The 20,522-nt window shown below is 35.9% G+C and overlaps 1 long non-coding RNA gene across 1 annotated transcript; it reads left to right on the forward strand.

The window, feature by feature from the left end:
* The first annotated feature begins 17,188 nt into the window (after positions 1-17,188).
* Positions 17,189-20,320, forward strand: LOC127851717 (uncharacterized). The gene is made up of 2 exons (XR_008035906.1): positions 17,189-18,599; positions 18,756-20,320. It is a non-coding gene; the product is annotated as an uncharacterized LOC127851717 (long non-coding RNA).
* Positions 20,321-20,522: the final 202 nt, after the last annotated feature.

The following is a 20,522-nucleotide window of genomic DNA, read 5'->3' on the forward strand; positions in this document are numbered from 1 at the left end:
GTCCCTTGATTCTGAGGTGTATATAGCATATATTGCTAGAAACCAAGGTAAACATACACTCAAATGAGAGCACTACTATTCTTAGTATCCAGGTAAAGATTAGCACTGGTTAAAAGAGATTCAGCACTGACCACTGATGTAAACTATCTGCATCCATACTTACAGAGAGTTTAAAGCATTTATTTCATTTCTTAAGAATTACCATACAATGAAAATATACCTGATCTATCTTTAATGAATTTATAAATTATTTACTATCATTTATGAATTTGCTATCTTCAATATTGCAAATGTATTCATAAAATGAGCGATTTTGGCCACATATATTTGACCTCTGAACTTGAAGGATGACCTTGACCTTTCACCACTCAAAATGTGCAGCTTCATGAGATACACATGCATGCCAAATATGAAGTTGCTATCTTCAATATAGCCAAAGTTATTGCAAAATGTTAAAGTTGGCGCAAACAGACCAACAGACCAACGGACCAACAGACCAACAGACAGACAGGTCAAAAACAATATGTCCTCCACTATTATAGTGGGGGACATAAAAATTCATGATGATTAGGCAATAAATGTGACTTCTAGTGTTCATAAGCTGTTATACTATATAAATGTAAGGAAAAAGACACCCCCGGGCCATTTCATTTTTTGTCATCGATCTGGACCATTTTCGAAAATGAACTCGTCCGAGATATCAGCGAAACCAATGTTTTGACCAAGTTTCATGATGATTCTAGAGTGTTGACAAGGTTTCTCTATAGCCATATAAGGAATACTGCCGCGCCCCCTGGCGGCCAATTTTTTTCAACAGACCGGAACCATTTTTTAACTCGACCAACATATCATTTAGATAAACATTTTAACAAAATTACATGAAGATTGGGCATCAAATGTGACTTCTACAGTGTTTACAAGGTTTCTATTTTTTTGACCTAGTGACCTAGTTTTTGACCCGGCATGACACAGTTTCGAACTCAGTCGAGGTATCAATGGGACAAATGCTCTGGCCAAGTTCCATGAAGATCAGACAAGGCAAAATGTTGACGACGGATGACACACGACGGACAAAAGGCGATCACAAAAGCTCACTATGAGCACGTTGTGCTCAGGTGAGCTAAAAATGGATATATCAAGCTTATTCAATACTTTGAAAGTGTTTAGAAACAATGCCATGACTACATTTTATGATCTTTTCCAACTATAAATGAGTTATACTCTAAAACACATGCACACAATATTGTATGAAGTAATTTGTGCAATACATATTACTGTGCGGTAGTAAGTATATGATTACACTTGCAGAAATCATGACACAAAAAAGTCATAAAGAGGTATGTTTTGCACCAATCAGATGAGTCTGTTCATTTGTTCATGAAATGCAGTATAACTGTAGCTCTAATACATCTATATGTTTATATACATATATGCAAAGTAGTACTGTTTTTAATCTATGAAGATTTAGTAAAAATAAGTACCCATAAACCTGAGGAATATCAAAAGTTCTTTCTCCAAAGCCAGTGGTATTTTTCTTTGCGTCGTTTCAAATGACTGCCAATGACACCACGTATGATTTCAAATGAGCTTCTTTGTAGGCGAAAGTGACTTTTGAAGTCGCTCAAACTGTATCTTGGCACTATCGATTCTACATACAATCTTATGCGAGTTACACTGTTGCGCCGTAAAAGTCTTGTAGTGACCTGAAAATCAACAGGGGTCATCTACCAGTCATGATCAATGTACCTATGGAGATTCATGATCCTTGGCCTAATTATTCTTGAGTTATCATCCGCAAACCATTTCACTGTTTTGAGTCACTGTGACCTTGACCTTTGACCTTATGACCTGAAAATCAATAGGGGTCATCTGCCAGTCATGATCCATACCTAATAAGTTTCATGATCCTAGGCGTAAGCGTTCTTGAGTTATCATCCAGAAACAATCTATCTATTTTGTGTCACTGTGACCTTGACCTTTGACCTAGTGACCTGAAAATCGATAGGGGTCATCTGCCAGTCATGATCACAGTACCTATGGAGTTTCATGATCCTAGGCGTAAGTATTCTTGAGTTATCATCAGGAAACCATTTTACTGTTTGAGTCACTGTGACCTTGACCTTTGACTAAGTCACCTGAAAATCAATAGGGGTCATCTGCCAGTCATAATCCATGTACCTATGACGTTTCATGATCCTAGGCATAAGCATTCTTGAATTATCATCCGGAAACCATTTTACTGTTTCGAGTAACTGTGATCTTTGACCTAGTGATCTGAAAATCAATAGGGGTCGTTTGCCAGTCATGATCAATTTACCTATGAAGTTTCATGATCCTAGGCGTAAGCATTCTTGAGTTGTCATCTGGAAACCATTTAACTATTTCGAGTCACTGTGACCTTGACCTTTGACCTAGTGACCTGAAAGTCAATAGGGGTCATCTGCCAGTCATGATCAATGCACCTATGATGTTTCATGATCCTAGGCCTAAGCGTTCTATAGTTATCATCCGGAAACCATTTTCAAGATTTCAATCTCCCCAAACCATCAAACCTGCAGCGAACTGCAAACCATATCCGGCAAAAGATAAGACCGGAAGAACCGAAAGATCTCAATTTTCAAGCATACATTGTATTACTATATATGTCTTGTATATGAGCTTAAACCCTTGTGGTCAACACAGGATTCATAAGATTGGCGTCTATGCAACTCTTAGCTCCAGCAGGTGAGGTAGTTTTGAGTAAGACTGATCCTTTCTCCATTGGCATGATGACATAATGGACTGTTATAGTTTCTTGGTTGTTATTTCACTTAATTTAATTAGTAATATCAAATGGTGAAATATATATTTTTATTTTTTCTAGGCATGTGGAACACTGTGAGAGATGTTTTCCCATGGAAGGAAATCAAGATATGCTGCTTCCACTGGGGCCAGGCCTTTCGAAGGAAAGTCGACAAACTTGGACTGAAGACGACATATGAGAGGCGAGAAGGGGTGCATCAGTCAGGAAACTGATGGCTCTTCCTTTTCTTCCCGGAACTCACATCATCCCGTCCTTCAAAGCCTTGCAAATCGTGGCAGCGACAGAACCATTGAAAGATCTCATGGCGTACCTGGACTGGACTTGTTTACCACAGCCACTTTTTTCTTGTGTGCATTTTTGGTGCGGGATGCGGCGCTATATGATATGCCCGGAAAATGTTCTGACGGTTTAATAAGGGGGGTGGGGTTTTAAAAAAGACCCCCCCGCTAATTTTGCCGGGCTAATTTTGTTTTCAATATACAATGTCAAACACTAATTGTACTACGAGAGTTGTATCGCATAAGTCATTACAAAAAATGGTATAAATAGGAGATGAATACGTTAGTAAGTCTAAGAACGTTTGTTCGCAAACATGTCTGTGTACAGTCGTTTGGCGAGGCTTAGAAAATCTGAACCACGAGCCTTCAGTCGCTTTCAAAATATGGACCATAGACTTCAAACCTTTGAAGGCAGGCCATCCATACGCAGGGTGTCAAAGGAAGACCTGGCTAGCCAAGGGTTCATCTACGACCCTTGTGTCATCTCCGACACTATTTTCAATTGCGTTAGATGCGTGTTTTGCAATGCGCACATTTCCATTTGGAACATGGACACAGTAGATGTGAGACTTAGGCATCGACAGCTGTGCCCCGCTTGCCCTTTTGTGTTCGATTGGAACATGAACAAAGAAGAAGTGAGACTCAGTCATCGACGGTTTTGCCGTGCTTGTCCTTTTGAATTTGAATTTTTTGACTATTACTTATGCTATAGGTACTTGGAAATCGAGTTTGAAAAGCAATATGAAAGAGATAATTATGGAATTGTGGAAACAGAAAGCGATCAAGATGTTCATTCTAGCGATGATAACCAAAAATATTTAAATAAATCGGTTGATAGCCTTCAAACCGAAGATGACCAAAAGTATGACGAATACGATGATTATAGTGATTTGGATGAGCTGCTAATGGCGAAAATTGATAAGACTTGTACTCGTACCCGCTACAAATCTAATCGAAAACAAACTGAAAAGCAGCGTAAAAAGGCTGAACACAGGCTAAAAAAGAAACAAAGAACAAAAATACGCAATGCAAAACGAGATCAAAAGCAAACATATTACCAGGACAGAATCGACGATGATAATTACATACCTCAAAAAGGTTCCAATGATCAAGATGTAGAGAAACATGATAGAAAAATGTGTTGGGTTTGCAGAACTAATGATGCTTGCGATATACTAGAAGAACAGGTTTTCGAATCTTACGAACAGTTTTTGGACGACCAATATAGAGAAGAAACCAATTTTTATTCGGACGAAATCAGTGGCATCGATGATGAAAAACAAAATCAGGTTGAACGTCTATGGGATGAAGAGACCGAGTATATTTATTTTTCTGACTATGAGGCATTCGTTCAATACATGGATGAATATGAGAGGCAACATCCATGTATTTGTATAGGAAGTTTAGGTGTATTTTCGATAACGCTACGACTCAAAACATTTGAATATAAGCAATCATAACATGGATATTGAAAATGAACAAAGAAGATGTAAGACTCAGGCATTGACAGTTATGGCATGTTTGTTCTTTTGTGTTCGATTGTGCATGTATGTGTTAATAAAAAAACCTAAAACGATTTTGCGTATTGTTTGTTTTTCGAGAAGTATCAAAAAATAAACACAAAAACACAAGCTATAATACAATACATTTTATTCAACAATCACGATGTGACACAATTTGATGGGTAAATTTTGTCATCGCATTGGCACTAAACATTTCAAAAACGTTCTCTGTTTCAAGTATCGCTTGGATAATATCTTCTGACTTCTCCGAACCGTGGAAATCTATTGCGCCACATATCCAGTTTCCACCGTGAGTATAATTATACATCAAATCGAATCTGCACCGGTTCGCTTTCGTAGCAAGAACTCTCAAAGTTTCGTTTGTCACATCCTTGATCACAAAACACCAAACCGAAAAGGTATTTCTTGAAGTACAAGACTCCATTAGTGCGTGTTGAATTTTGATTTTTCCGATATTAGTTTTTCTTTCAGTTTCCTCGACAATTTCATCAAATAATCTCATGATCGTTTTTGTTGGTTCTAGAGCAGCCTTGCGAGTCGCATACATTTCGATCTGATTCAAAACATCCTTATCTTGTATTTTGGTTGACACGAAACTGCTTGTCATGATGATGATTGGCAAAAGAATGAATGATTTAATCTATATATGAAGTATTTATGCAACTTGTGACCAACTATTTAATGTTCATTATGCGTGCGTGTGAGTACTTTTGTGTGATTTTACTCGTTCTTGTGGTGGAAACAAATGCGTTAGGACGTCCAAACCCAAATTTTTATGAACAGTCTTGTTTCAAGCCTTTACAGGATAAATCGATCGTTGTCACAAATGGGGATTTTTATGTGTTGGTAAACGTAACCTTTGATTATCTGTCATTATACGACGATGTCAACGAAGATTTACGTTTGTTCAACAAATGGATGGAAAACCCAGAGTTCAGTTTAGAGGCACATGAGCAACAATGCAAATCCATAGGTCTTTCTAGATGTCCAAATAAGAGAAAAGCGTTTTCGAAACCGGTATACAGTGTAGTCTATAGTTTTGTAGTGGGAAAAATGGGTATCACTTACGATACACCCAGTCTATTAGTTAGATTGCAAATTGAGCCGAAAACGTACTCTATCAGTGAGTTTGTGGAATCGGCGTACACTGAGATTTCTACACACGCTTGGATACCTTTGCTACCGTACAATTTTTCATTAACCTATATTGGAAGTGAAATTTGTGCAAATGGGATACAAGGTCATGCCATCATCAGATTCAATACTGAACTGTGTACAACGTTAGGGACATGGTGCGATGTAAATGTGCAAGGTGCTAGTCCCGAGAGACTGAATCATGCGTTAACACGAATCAAAGATGCGTTATTAAAGAGAAAATTGAGTGATTTGGCATTATACAAGCACGTCAAAGAATATGATCTAGGAGTAGAATATATCCCTCATAAGTCCAAAGAATTGCGGGACGCACTCGCACAAATTAAGCAAGAAATGAGTGAGATCCGCTTAAAAATCGATGATAAAATTGACTTAAACGATGATCTCTCTGACGAGGATTACTTTGACGAGGATTACTCTGACTATGATTCGAAGAAAAAGAAAAGCGATGCAAATGTTCCAAATATCGACTTTTCTTACCTGAAAATCTTACCTACAATCGGATGGACAAACAACACAGATCTGTCAGTAAAAAACGATACTATCGTTCACCAACAATTTCACGATATTCGAAATGTTAGCAACAATCCAAAAAAGACCATAAATCTGCCAGTTCAAAACGATACTGTCGTTAACCAACAATTTCGCAATATTCAAGATACTATAAACAAGCATAAAATGGTAATTAAGCATGACAAGCAGACGTTGGCTATGCAAGAACAGGGAATAAATTTCACGGTACCAGCTGATCTTCACGTTTGCGTAAAAAAAAGCGTATAAACACATTTTTATTCACAATCTCGAAATATCGAAATTTGTATGGATTACAAAGTTAAACCATGTAACGGTATGCGTTGCACTTTATGTTCTCAAATAAAGAGTGGAAATAGTTTTCAGTTTAATTGTGGTTTTGTGTATATAGTGGAAGATGGAGAGAACTTAACTTGTAAATCAACAGATGTTATATACGTACTGAAGTGCAACACTTGCTGCGGTGAGTACATTGGAGAGACCATTAATCTGAGAAAACGCATTCATACACACAACTCTCATATTCGAACAGAGCAGCATTTGTGTCGATCTACTGACCATTTGATAGAATGTGGGAAACACTTGTGCGATGTTAAGGAACGGTACACTGTATTCGTTTTGGAGACAGAGCGAGACAAGCACGTGCGTAAAGCCAAGGAGGCGTACTACATTCGATTATTCAAGCCAATGATGAACAAGTAAGGCGTGCATTATTTTTTCACACGTATATATATTGATGCGTTTAACGAAATAAGCACACTCGCAATAACTTTCAACGATGGCACAACAAATGCTGAACAACCGTGAACGAATAAATGAGTTTGCAAATGCTGTCCTGCAACACGGCGTGAAAAGGAATTGGGTTTCTGAAGTCGAGCCAGGTGTCTTCGTGTCGCCTAACTATAGTTCGAAGTTAGAAGACCTTTCTAAGAAATTACAACAGATTGATACCAAACTAGCGCAGTACAGACGCCTCAAAGTAAGAACGCAGCATCTGATAAAGGGCATCAAGAAAACAAAAAACCTGCAAGACGATGTTTTGAAGACTGTGAGCTCCAAGGTTTTCGATCGAGTTCCAATTGATGTGCTCAACAAAATACTCGGTTCTGGGGAAGACGAAACCATGTTTTCTTTGATAGAGCGAATCAAATCTTCCAAGGTTGAGGAAAAACGCAACTATGCCGATATCGACATCTCCGATGCAGAAATGTCAGATACGCTGAACGATGATGAAGAGGAAATTATGAACGCTCTGGCTGTTAAGAGAATGCGAAAATCTGGTGAAAAAAAAACTGTTAAGAAACCGAAAAAGGAAAAAAACAATACTCAGTGATCTAGAATTGAGCGATGATGACCAATGACTACGTTGTTGCAATATTGTATGATTATGTTGACTTGTATTTGTCATATTTTCGTATATATGTTAAATAAATTGTACCATTGAACTGTACACATGTGTTTCTTTATCAATGGATATCGATGAGGATTTGATTATTGACGAAGACGAACAGTTAGCTCAAAACACCTACTTGTTTTCACCCATGTACTCGAGACATCACAACGAATGTTCGCTATGCATTTTGCAGTACATAACAGAATACGAAGAGCAAATACGCACATTCGAAATCAAGCTAGTAGATATTAACTCGAAACTCGGGTGCGGAATTCAAACGTGTGTCACGATGGTTCTCAATGAGTTCAAAGACGATGAACGCATGTCGCTGTTCACGAAATTGACAACTAGCGAAATAACAAGTCATTTTGACTCAGTGTTTGGTTATCCAATGTGTGGATACAACCGACTGAAAGCTTACAATTTTTTCTCTCTGTTTGACGAAAGTACGGTTAACAATTCCACATACATAAAGTTTATTTACGATACATACAAAACTTCGAGAAACACTTCACTCTGTCCTTACTCGCTTTTAGGCGTTTATGTTTTTCTTGTTATGATTAACACTATAGGATGTGATTCCCAGCTCAAGAAAAAACATGACTTTTTGTGGATGTTCAACTGTCTATACAATCACAAATTACGGTTTGGAAAACTGCGATAAAAATCTATTTAAGGTTAGTTTTTCTATAGAAACACTCAAACCACACACAACCATGTCAACCATGTCAACCATAAACGTTAAAGATATTAAACGGGTCACTGACACCGAAGCCACTAATCGCTTGTTCACTAAACTGAAGTACGATATTGGTATTGAAATCTCTTCAAAGCTCATTCAGTCGCTTAAACAAAGCAAAGACAGGGTTGTATTTTATGTGGGCAAAGAACAAAGATCATACCCAGCAGCAATTGTGAAAATGTTCACTAACGTTAAGACAAATCATGTCAAGATTCAGCCGAAGTACAGTGTTCAAGAATTGATGAACGTGTTTGAAATTCTCATGAACCTGTCTGAGTACCAATGTAACGGTCTCACGCTAGATTACTCGGATTGGCAGTCAATCTCTAGTCTGGTAAACATGATCGAACTCGCTGAGCACCTAGGCATGACAGAAGTGGTGATGTTTCTTAAACGCATTCCACAACTTCTTACATTTCACAACAAAACCGCGTATGATAACGAATTGCTCAGAAGAGAAAACGAGTCTAAGGAAAACCTTCAACCGAAGTCTGTCAACGAACTTAGTGAAAACGATGAAAAACGTTCAAGGCCTAGGAAGAGAAGCTTTACAAAGGTGTTCAGTCGTAGTCTGAGTCGAAAGCGCAGAGAAGAAAATGTCATGACATAAGTGTAGTATGTTGTATGTTGTAAATAAAAAACAATAACAGTAAACTTGTGTGTTTGTTTTATTCATACAATAAAAAAAAATAAAGGAGATATTAAAACGTTTCATGTTCAAAGCATTGTGATATGTAAGCATTTTGTCAGATACTGTCGAATCGAGTTTTTCAATCCATCGAAAACTACATAACTCAAATATACTACTTCTTCCCAAACTAACAACGAACACATAACATGCATTTAAACGGTTTATTTATCGATACTATAAAAACACTCAAAGTCATAACTTCTAATCGGTCCAATAAATCGGCGTCCAACCGCACATTTCACTTCTACATACAGCGCATTTGTTCCCGTTCATATGCATGCGCCAGCAACAGTTTACGCAAAACAAGTGCCAGCATGCTGTTACCACACAGGTTTTCTCGTCATTGCGACAAACTATACAAGTTCGTGAGTCTTTCACCGCTTGCTCTTTCTCCAGCTGTAGTTGAGCCATACGTTTTTTGCAGACTTTGCGATGACAGCAACTATTTGCTTGAAAGCCTTCACGAAGTTCTTTCATAACCTGTATGTGTTCTTTTCGTATTTTTCTATAAGAAAACCACCATCGCAAGTCTTGAATACAGCTCACCGCTAGGATTGTAGCAACAATCATGGCTTCTTATTATTGTCAATTTTAGTCTTTTTGTGATCCCAAAAATCGGGGTTTCGTTCTTCAATGATGAATCGAATAAGCAAAATGCCAAGAAATAGAGTCGCGAACATCAACAAATGAAATGAAGCTTACTTTTTATGCTGCGCTTTTATATGCAAATTTTGTAACGATCTATTTCACAAACCGTTTCACTTTGTCTGTAAACGTTGCCACATTGGTCACATTTTAGAACATGGAGAACGTTCAATGCATATGCTTCAATGCTCGTTCGAAAACACCAGAGCAGAAACGTATACAGAAAAGAAAATGGAAAATCAAATCTCAATCTGCTGCGAATAAGTTGTGGGACATCATATCAAAGCATATGAGCATAATATCCACAGAGGAGCCTAGGGTGAAATTGTTTCGCATGTCAAAATCTGAAACATTTGAACCATATGCATTTTTTTCTCCTGACTATGAACCTCAACCCGAGTTCGATTATCAGATCAAAATCACATGCTTTGGACTAACAGTTCATTTGAATGTGTATGTAAGATTGGGTGAAGATGACGACGAGGACGACTTGATGCTTGTTATGGACAGACCAGACGATACAAAACTATATTTCAACATTTTTGACCGCGATGGCGTGGTTGAGAAGAAACACAGTTTTCTAAAAACCAATGGTTCTGATATGTGCAAAGAAATCATCGATATGATTGGTCTCAAAGACATTATCGATGAGTGTGAATTATTCGAAAATTTGGCTTCAAACATATCGTTATCTGTAGAAAGTGAAGTTGAATGTGAAAGCGATAATGAATAAAACAACCAAAAACGTATTTTTCTGTTTTCTACTTTTTATTCAACAAACATGTTTACAATAATGTACAAATGCATTCCATTTACCAGGTTGTTTTTCAACCCAGTCATTTAGTCTATACTTTCGAAAAACGTCTTGAATCTTGACCAGGTGGTAGAAGCCTTCAAGGTTGTATTTCGATCGTTCATGCACGACGGCAACAAACAAAACAAATGCAGTCACAAACACATCCCAGCTCAAACCACTGTTCAGCTTTTGTTCAAGCAATTCGGCGAAATAGTCTTCATCGACACAAGAGTTTATCAAGTCATATTTCGTAAGAACATGCATCGTAACAGTGCTATTTACAAGCAAAATCACACATTCGACAATGTCACAAAGAGAGTCATTTGAGTCCTCAAACTGCTTGCATTCCAAATAATTTGCTACCATCGCAGCCACAAACTCACAGCTCAACATTTTTTTTTCGTTATGACAACTACTGACTTTGCGTGAATGGTCTTATACCAGAATTAGGCACTCGTTATTTGAACTGTTGTAGTGGTTCGTACACGTCGAGATCGAAATCCTTGCAAAACATACACAATAGCTATGACAATACCCAAAGAAACAACCACAAATGTTAGTGCAATAAATAAGACCCAAAAGCTGTTTATTTTAGAATCATCGTCACTCGGTGAATCCAGTCCCATACCAGGAATTCTAATCTGACACAGAGTTCGTTTTGTTGTACAATCTTCATACGAAATAGATTTTTCATTCACGTCGATATACAAGCACGTATTGTTCTCATCATATGACACTCGCGAATAGACTATCGCGTAATCGTTTAATTCGAGCGTTTCGTTCAGACTGTCAATTTTGAACATCAAATTTTGAGATATTGCATTCACCTTCGGGTCGTGCGTTCTGTTAATCAGATAGTCAAAAGCGTTTTGAAACTCTTCTTCTGTTTGCAGCACTGCTGGTAAGCACTGGCCATCTTCATTCACCACGAAACAAGTTTTAGGTGATGTGATCGACGCTGCTGCGTTTTCGTCAAATGAACATGTCTTGTACGCACGCGGATTGAAAGGTGACACAGTCACAAACTCTCCTCGATCCGCTTTTAACAGCGCTACGTTAGCCGTTTCGCATGAAATGCCCAAATATTTTCGTTTGAACAAATGAACGCATTGAGCAGGCCTATCTTTGTTGTTGAACAGCGCTATCTTGATAGAACCTTGAATGTTGTTCAAAATAAATTCGTTGCTTACTTGAGTGAAAACCGTTTTTAGATGAATGTTTTTATGTCCAAAAATGACCACATCGTATGCATTATAGTCGGTGCTGTTTACAGTTTTACGTACATTAACGTGCGTTGAAAACTGGTTTCCCACTTTGAACTGTTGCTCAATACTGATAAAGTAGCAAGATCCATCATATATTTTACCAATACTTTTAGTCGGATCACACACATTGCAATAACAGTTTTGTAAACCGTAAGAAGAAACGCTTTGAACTGTTGTGTTTGCGCGGACAACAATGAACAAACACAAAACGATAAACGACCGCATGCTTGGCTTAGAACATGAAGAATGACAAGATCCGTTTGTATAAGTGTGTTTTATATTTATTTTAGTCCCTTGTGTTTTTTATAACGTTATACACAAATCCTATAAGTCCAAGAACGATTGCAAACACGGCTAGAATGCAAAACACAACTTCGATTATAACAAGGACAGATCCTGTTTCGCTATTTTCGTTAGCCTTTGTGGTTGTTGAGCCATTATTTGTGATATTACCACTCGTTATGTTATGGATTTCACTGTAGTTTTGTCGTGTGCTAGTTTCGTTTGCAACTCTCGATGTGCCAAGATCGCTATTTTCTTCAACCTTTGTGGTTGTTGAACCATTGTTAAGGGCATTGACAACTGATGTGTTAAGGTTTTTACTTAATGTTTTAGTTGTATGTTCGTGTGCAACTCTCAGTGTTGCTTGCGTGCTTTTTTTGTTAACCTTTGTGGTTGTCGAACCATTGTTGGGGATATAAGCAAGCGTTGTGTTTTCCATTTCGCTGTTTGTGTGTGTGTCAATTTCGTTTGAAACTGTCGATGTAACGAAATCATTATCGCTACTGCGTTTTTCGATGTCTGCAACATGATTAGATGTATTGTCTGGTACCAAGAATCGCGATAGAGAATCAGTAGCTAGCATCCTACCTATATTCGCGGTCAAAATCAAAAAGAGTTTGCCTTTGATTTGGAAACAAAACCTGTCCCTGTGATTATCAATGGTCAAATAATTGTCTTTCACGCCCAAATTTTGATTTATGACTTTTCGTATGGCCTCGAGAATATCATATTGCGTTGTGTACATTCTCTCAGGAATATATACAATTTTGCGTAACTTTTCTAGCGCATCATCATAGGAAACGAACGAGAATGCACCATTGTATATACCCAGATCGCGCTCTGGCGATTTCTTGAAGCAGTTATCGTTACAGCTACATAGAGACACAAACAAGACAAATAGTATGAAGCGCAACATTGCTGGATTTTATTTCATTCATCTAACAAAACACATGTAATAGCTATATAACAAAAAATTTGCACACAACAGACTACAACACAAAATCTGCAGGAATGTACAAAACGAGGCCGTTTGTCAGCAATTCCTTCGACACACAAAATGCGACAAAGTTCGGTGGGATGTGAATGTTGGGAATGCATGTTCTAACCGCTTGAGAGAGCATATCTTCGTGTTCTTCGTTTTGACACTGATTGATGAAATAAACTTTACATGGGTCTTCTTCAGGTAACATGTCGCTAACGGGCATTGGGGCTTCTTGTACCTCTTGTTCTGGGGTTAACGTTTCCACAATTTCTTCTTTCATGATTGACAAATCAACCGGCATACTGATTATCTCATTTCGCTCCGAACATGCCTTCACATCAAAACAAGGCATTTCATTTGTTTTGCAAATTTTGCAAAGCATCTTTTTGGGGAGACTCGACTGATCCTTTGGATCTTCAACAAATTTGCGTTTGCGATTAGGAATAGCATTGACTAATCTACCTTTTCCCCCATCGATCAGCTCCGTTTCAATGTGAAGACTGTTGATGTGCTTGCGGTACAAAGGATGCATCACAAACAAAACCTCTAACGCCTGACACAAATTTGTATTTGTATGACGTACCCTTTGGGTCAAAAGTACAGATAGCTACGCCAACAGCTTAAAATAGATATCACAGCGGTGACAAAATTGTTACCGCGGTGACATTTTTGTCACTGCGGTAATAAATTTATCACTGCGGTGATATATTTGTAACTGTTGTGATACTTTGTTTGACCCAAACAGTTTGATAAGAGCTAAATCGAACTAACCAATGAAACAACGTCTTGCAAAACGGCAAATCGGCGAATATTTACTGCGAAGTTTTCAAGATGTCTGCCTCCATGGATACTGTAAACAACTTTTCAGATCATGAGTTTGGTAATTTTAATCTTCGGACACAAGGATGACGACAATTAAGGTATACTTACATAATCATTTATCGATTAACATTCCTACATAAAGTTTATAAGAAAGTGTGTCGAACTTACGCTATGATATTGTTTTTTATGTATCACGATATCGACAAATGAAGTCTTTATTGTAAATAATCTTGTTTATACTGGTTAAATTATATTCTAGATTAAGTACTAGATCTGCGTTTACCCTTTGTTATGGTCATGATAATAATTGATGCCCGCGATACAATTCATTTTGGAAACAATAGTGACAACCAGGTGATTTAACATACATGTACCATTGTCAAAATTAAGTTAAATCATGTTGACATGGTGGGGTATCATGTACATGTAAATTCATTGGGCCCAAATTGCAGAAAACAAATTCAAGCAAACAACTGTACAGTTTAAATTGAAAAAAAATGTGTAGATGAAAGACTGTCAGTCAGCCTGACAACAATTTTTTTTTTAAACCTATTTATTTAAGCTCGATTGCATAGAAAGCCTAAAAGTAAGGAATATTTGAAACACTCTCGAGTCTGTTTCCTGGGTTTCAATGGGGGAGATCTAAAGAACGCTCCCACAGAGGGGTTCCAACCCTTGACCTCATAATCGCTAGGTGGACACCATATCCACTACGTCACGGCGACAAGAACATTTGATACCACTACCAGTTTTTATATCCAGGGCCCTCAATCCATTTTAGGGGAAGCGGGTCGCTACCCTCATGAGGGGGAATTTTTGCGGCGTTTCCATTTTTGGGGGATTTTTTTACTACTCTCTAATTATTACATTTGTACATGTTTGCACTATATTCATTTCTTTTCTCATAATAAAGTATGTTTAACAAGATTAAATTGAAATAGAATTGAGATATAATAATCATGATACACATCTTTAAAATATATAAAAAAAATTAATCAGGGGGAATTTTTCCCCCCAAAAGGGGAAAAAAATATACTTTTCAGGTGGGGGACTGCGGCCGAAATTCAGCCGCAGATTTGATAGATTGAGGGCCCTGAATAATCATTTATTCAAATTATGCCTTTATTTATAACGGGGTATAACAAGGATCCATCTTCAACAACACTATTCAACTGTAAAATACATTGCATCAAAACTGTTTCCTGTTACTGTAGATTTTGACAATTGAGATGCGTTTGTTTAGTCGGAGTCAAAATTCTGTCAGACTGTTTTAAATTTTGCAAACAATGTTGCAGGATACAAAAATGCATTTTTTTATGTTCCTTACAAACTAAAAGAGTCTCTTGTTGACAATTTACCTTTAAGGATTACATGTATAGTCACTAAGTGTTTGTGTTCATAGCACTTTATCATAAATGGTAATAATTATCTTGAAAATATTTGGACTACATGAATTCTTTTCTTATTGTGACAATAGTGGTTAAAAACTGCATTGTAATGTTAATTGTACTAGTGCGTATACAATTTACCTTTTAGAATTACATGTGTAGTAACTAAGTGTTTGTTTTCATAGCTCATTATTGAAAACGGTACTCATTATCTTGATAATATTTGGACTAAATTAATTGTGACAATAGTGGTAAAAAACTGCACAATAATGTTAATTTTACTAGTGCGTACAAAATTTGTTTGTTTCCACTAATATTGCAAAACAAATATTTCAATATGATTTAGAGTAGGTAGGTTGGCATTTCCTTTTTTAAATGATTTTTATTTTATACACAAGCTATTCCTACTGAAACAAAGATATCCAGAGACAAAAATCTCCCAATTGCCTATATAACATTCTTTCCATATACTAAGAAGTTGGCCAAATTATGTTTTTGAGATATGATAAAATGTAAAAAAGAAATAAAAAAAAAACAAGTACTTTTTATTTCAAACGGCAATAAAATGCTTAGGGTCTGCTCCGCACACAAAAAGGGTCCGTCGGCTTTTGAAAACAATTTTTTTCTCGGCCTAGTTGTTCCTGTTGTGGATTACCCAGTTGCTGCCTGTTTCGAGTTTTATTTGTTATCCCAAAGCCCTGCTTTAAATCTGTGTGGGACTATGTTTTAGCTTTGCAACTTGAAACTTGCTACCGGTAATTTGATTAAACACCTATTTATATAATTATACTCAATGGCGTTGTACAAAACATATTTATGTACATTCAATTGATAAAATATAAGAGTGATTGATACTATTATGCAGCATTACTTAAAGGATTAATAATCTAAAATTGTGTGATATAAATAAAAATGCCGTACAAAACTTAAGCAATTAAACTATACTGGCTACAATATTAAAACACAGTAAAAATAAAATAGTATGTAATAAATTGATATAACTAGGTTTAAGACAATAATTATAATGATATTATAAGCAAATTTTTGGCAACATAAAGACACTGTATTTAATTAACTTTAAATAAACATTAACATAAACATTAGCTTTAATTAATAGTAAAACAGTATAGCTTTAATCAGGACATTCCAATTTCTATTAGGCAGTTTATGTCTGTATTTTTTCAGAGATATAAGACATGGTGTTCAAATTGAGTATGCATGTTAACTATAACCAGGGGAAGCATATTTCCCAATTGCTATTTGCAAAAAAATTAACAATTTCTACTTTCCAACATTGAGTTTATTGCGCTTACTCTAAAATATCTTATTAGTTTAAGTTATATTATCTTTTTTTGTATTTATCCATTCAGTCATTTTATCTCAATAAGATTGCCACATTTTAAACAACTCTCTTTTATACATTGTTCTGGTGGACTGTATTACTGACACTCAAAATAGTGTAAAATGTTGTAAATTGTCATAAAACATTTCAACAAACAATTGTAAAACAGTTGTAAACAATCATGTTCAACTAAATTTGTTTTTATACATTAATTTAAACATTTGTAATGGTATAATAGAGAGTCCTTAACAATTGTCAAATTATATTTTCAGAGTCCATCAATGGTTGTGAAATCAAGGATATTCTATTGGAAGGAAAGACATGAATGCATTCAAGTTTCCTGTGAGCAATATGATTTCCTGACTTTGCCTTACAGTATAAAACAAGAGAGTTAAACACTTGAAACTTGAAAAGATGTGGTCCTAGAACCTGAAATGGCAACTCCAGCTCTCTACAAAAGCATCATCTGGAATCCAACTATGAACAATCCAAAAATTTATGTGTGTCTTAATTTTGTCTTTTTAGAGCCCTGACGGGTCTTATAATATCAGATGTTTTAAAATTCATTGTGTTTGTGCTGCAAGTTTTATGAACTGGTTATAAAGCTTATGTATGAAGAACCGTTTACTGCCTGGTTAGCTGCAGTAGAGCACTCATAGGAATTGGGAGATCTGTGGAATCCCTTTGTGGCTTGCAAATTTCAACCTGTTTTCAAAAATTGCTTAGTTGGTCAGTGTGTTAATATTTCAATTTTCAGGTCTGGTAAAGAAAGTTATTTAAAGGCAGTGTGCAAGGTTTTCCTTAATAATAGCATGTACACAGGAAAAAAAAGCTTAATATTAGATATTTTGTTATAATCAGTTTGTGGTCCGTCCATAGCTAAACATGAACATAGATATTTTTTACTTTTATTAGTACTATATACATATAATAAATAAAAGGTTGTATCTTGCATCTTCTAATCCTTAAAGTGGCATGGTGGCCTAGTGTGTGTGTTGTTTATCTATGAAATTTATACATGTATACTAATATCTAGGCTACATTATGATGTACTTCTCAAAGAACAGTATGTTTAAAATGCAGGTTTATACTAATTTAAATACAGGTACAAATTAATCCTGTGTTGTATATAGCAGAATGTCCCTTATTTTCACTGTTATCTTTTAAAACTGTTCAGGTACACTTCACCTGCATAAAACTAGTTCAGATATATATGTCCCATAGAGCAAAACAATTGTCACTAAATCATTGTATAATCGTTATTGGCAGTTCACTTCTGTAGTTTCTGAAATGAAAAATTGTTGTTACCTACCTTCACTCTTAATTCAGTTTTAGTGGAATGCTTAATTTCATTTTTTTTTCTTTATTAGTTGTAAGTAGTGGGCTCTGTGTTCTGATTAGTTCCTAAATTGAACACATGTTTAAACGTCGGTTGTTAAATTGTATAACATGTTAATGCAGAATTGTACCATAACATGAAATTGTATTTTTTGCTTTGTACATTGTTTGAAATGTTACCATCTTGTTTCTAATAAATGTTTTTTATAATTCACCATCTAGTCCTATTTGCAAAAAAGTGAACCATTTAAATATTGTATTTAAAGTATACACCCGTTAGCCTTACTTAAGTCGTGAACATTTCGTAGGCATTTGTTATCCCCAGTAATAGGCGGAGGGATATTGTTTTGGCGCTGTTTGTCCGTCCTTCCGTCCGTCCGGCACTTTTGTGTCCAGAGCCATATCTTGTTAGTGCTTTAGCGGATTTCATTGAAACTTGGTATGAGTATATTATATGGATAAGAGGATGATGTACACTTTGTATCTTGAAAAAAATGCTTTTTAATATAATCTTAGAGCTTTATCTTCACTAACACATGAGCCAGAGCCATGAAACTTGCCATAGTTGTTCTCAATCATCTAGGGGTGCTTCACATTCAACATCCATAATTCTAGGGGCTAAGGTCATGGCCCTTTGTATCTTGAAAAAAATGCTTTTTGATAGAAGCTTAGAGCTTTATCTTCATTAACACATGAGCCAGAGCCATGCAACTTGCCCTAGTTGTTCTCAATCATCTAGGGGTGCTTCACATTCAACATCCATAATTCTAGGGGCTAAGGTCATGGCCCTTTGTATCTTGAAAAAAATGCTTTTTGATAGAAGCTTAGAGCTTTATCTTCATTAACACATGAGCCAGAGCCATGCAACTTTCTATAGTTATTCCAATCATCTGGGGTTGTTTCACATTCAACACCCATAATCCTAGGGGCTAAGGTCAAGGTCACACATTGAGGTCAAAGGTCACAAATTTGAGGAATTATTCATTAATTGGTAATTCCTTTACTATGCATCAAGGAATTCTGTTATAACTGTCACAATTGTTCTCAATTATCTAGCTGAGTTTCAAATATAAGATCCAGGTTGCTAGGGTCATGGTCAAAGTCACACACAAAGGTCAAAATCACACATTTTGATCATATATATATATATATATATATATATATATATATATATATATATATATATATATATATATATATATATATATATATATATATATATATATATATATATATATATTAAAACTCAGACCCCACATAGATTGCAACCGTCAATATTTTCTACACCGAAGTACCATTAAAAGACCAGTATTGTTAGTGAGTATGCACATTAAGATCTTATGCTGAATGTTCAGTTGGAGTATGAATGCTATTCCAACCACTATTTCACTTTTAAAATATGTAACCACCAATTGCGAGTCCGCATGCAAAGATGTATTGTATTTATTAAATTTAGAATTTCTAAATTCTGGATATTATTTAGAGTAGCAGCAATCTCAACATTTCTTACACAAATTTTATTCTGTTAATAAGACGTGTATAGTATAGTGCAGGTTATAATCTGTTTTTAAAACTATTATATCTAAACATGTAATATACTTTTCTATTATTGCATAAAAATAGTCATGTATTAGTTTTAATACATTTTAAAAGTACATAGGTGAGACTGTATCAATTTACTGATGTTTTTATCAGTGTAAATAATGAATAACATGTATGTACATTAAGGTCCCTTATAAGTCTTTTGTTGAACGGTCATATAGAATGCAATGTATCTATTTTATGAATGTTGAAAGACATTTGTACAATACATTGTATATAGACTGGGACTATAACAATGAACTAAAATTGCTTGCTAAAACATTTGAATGAAGTTGAAGAAAGGTAACTCTTTAGGGCTTAAAAATGGTTGGCAATATGGTTCGAGTTACTTCCCTTCAAGCTTACGTGTGGCTAGCAATTTTACTTAATACATTATGAAAACTGATTTTAAGTTGATATTACATTGGAGATTTATATTATCACCACGATTCATCTTAATCAAGGAATGACCATGGTAATTGGAAGATCTTTTAAGATGTGTAATTGTTTGCGCAATAATGCATTTTGTAATGACGGGCACTATATTGGAAGTGTATGGCATTCTTGATAGGGTCGGTGGTGGTAATGTAGTTTTTACCATGTATAGTCATGATAGTCATGTAACGTACATTGATAAGCGTTGAATAAGTCTCTTATAATTCCTTTCATGAATGGCCAATGTTGTATCTATAGCTTTATGTTTTATATATGCATTGTGAAAATTGTAAATATTGGATGAGACTATAATAAACTATAAAACGTGCACCTTGACGCTCATGTACATTTCATTCATAAATATTTTACCTTTACGTGTACTACGATTTGCTTGTGCCTGCGAAAAATTTTCCGGGAACAACGTTTTATGCCCCCGAAGGGCGGCATATAGTGATCGCACTGTCCGTCTGTCCGTCCGTCACACTTAGCGTTTAGGTTTCTAAAAATATTTATGCCCCCCTTCGAAGAAG

The sequence above is a fragment of the Dreissena polymorpha genome, chromosome 11, assembly GCF_020536995.1.
Source record: "Dreissena polymorpha isolate Duluth1 chromosome 11, UMN_Dpol_1.0, whole genome shotgun sequence".
NCBI lineage: Eukaryota > Metazoa > Mollusca > Bivalvia > Myida > Dreissenidae > Dreissena > Dreissena polymorpha.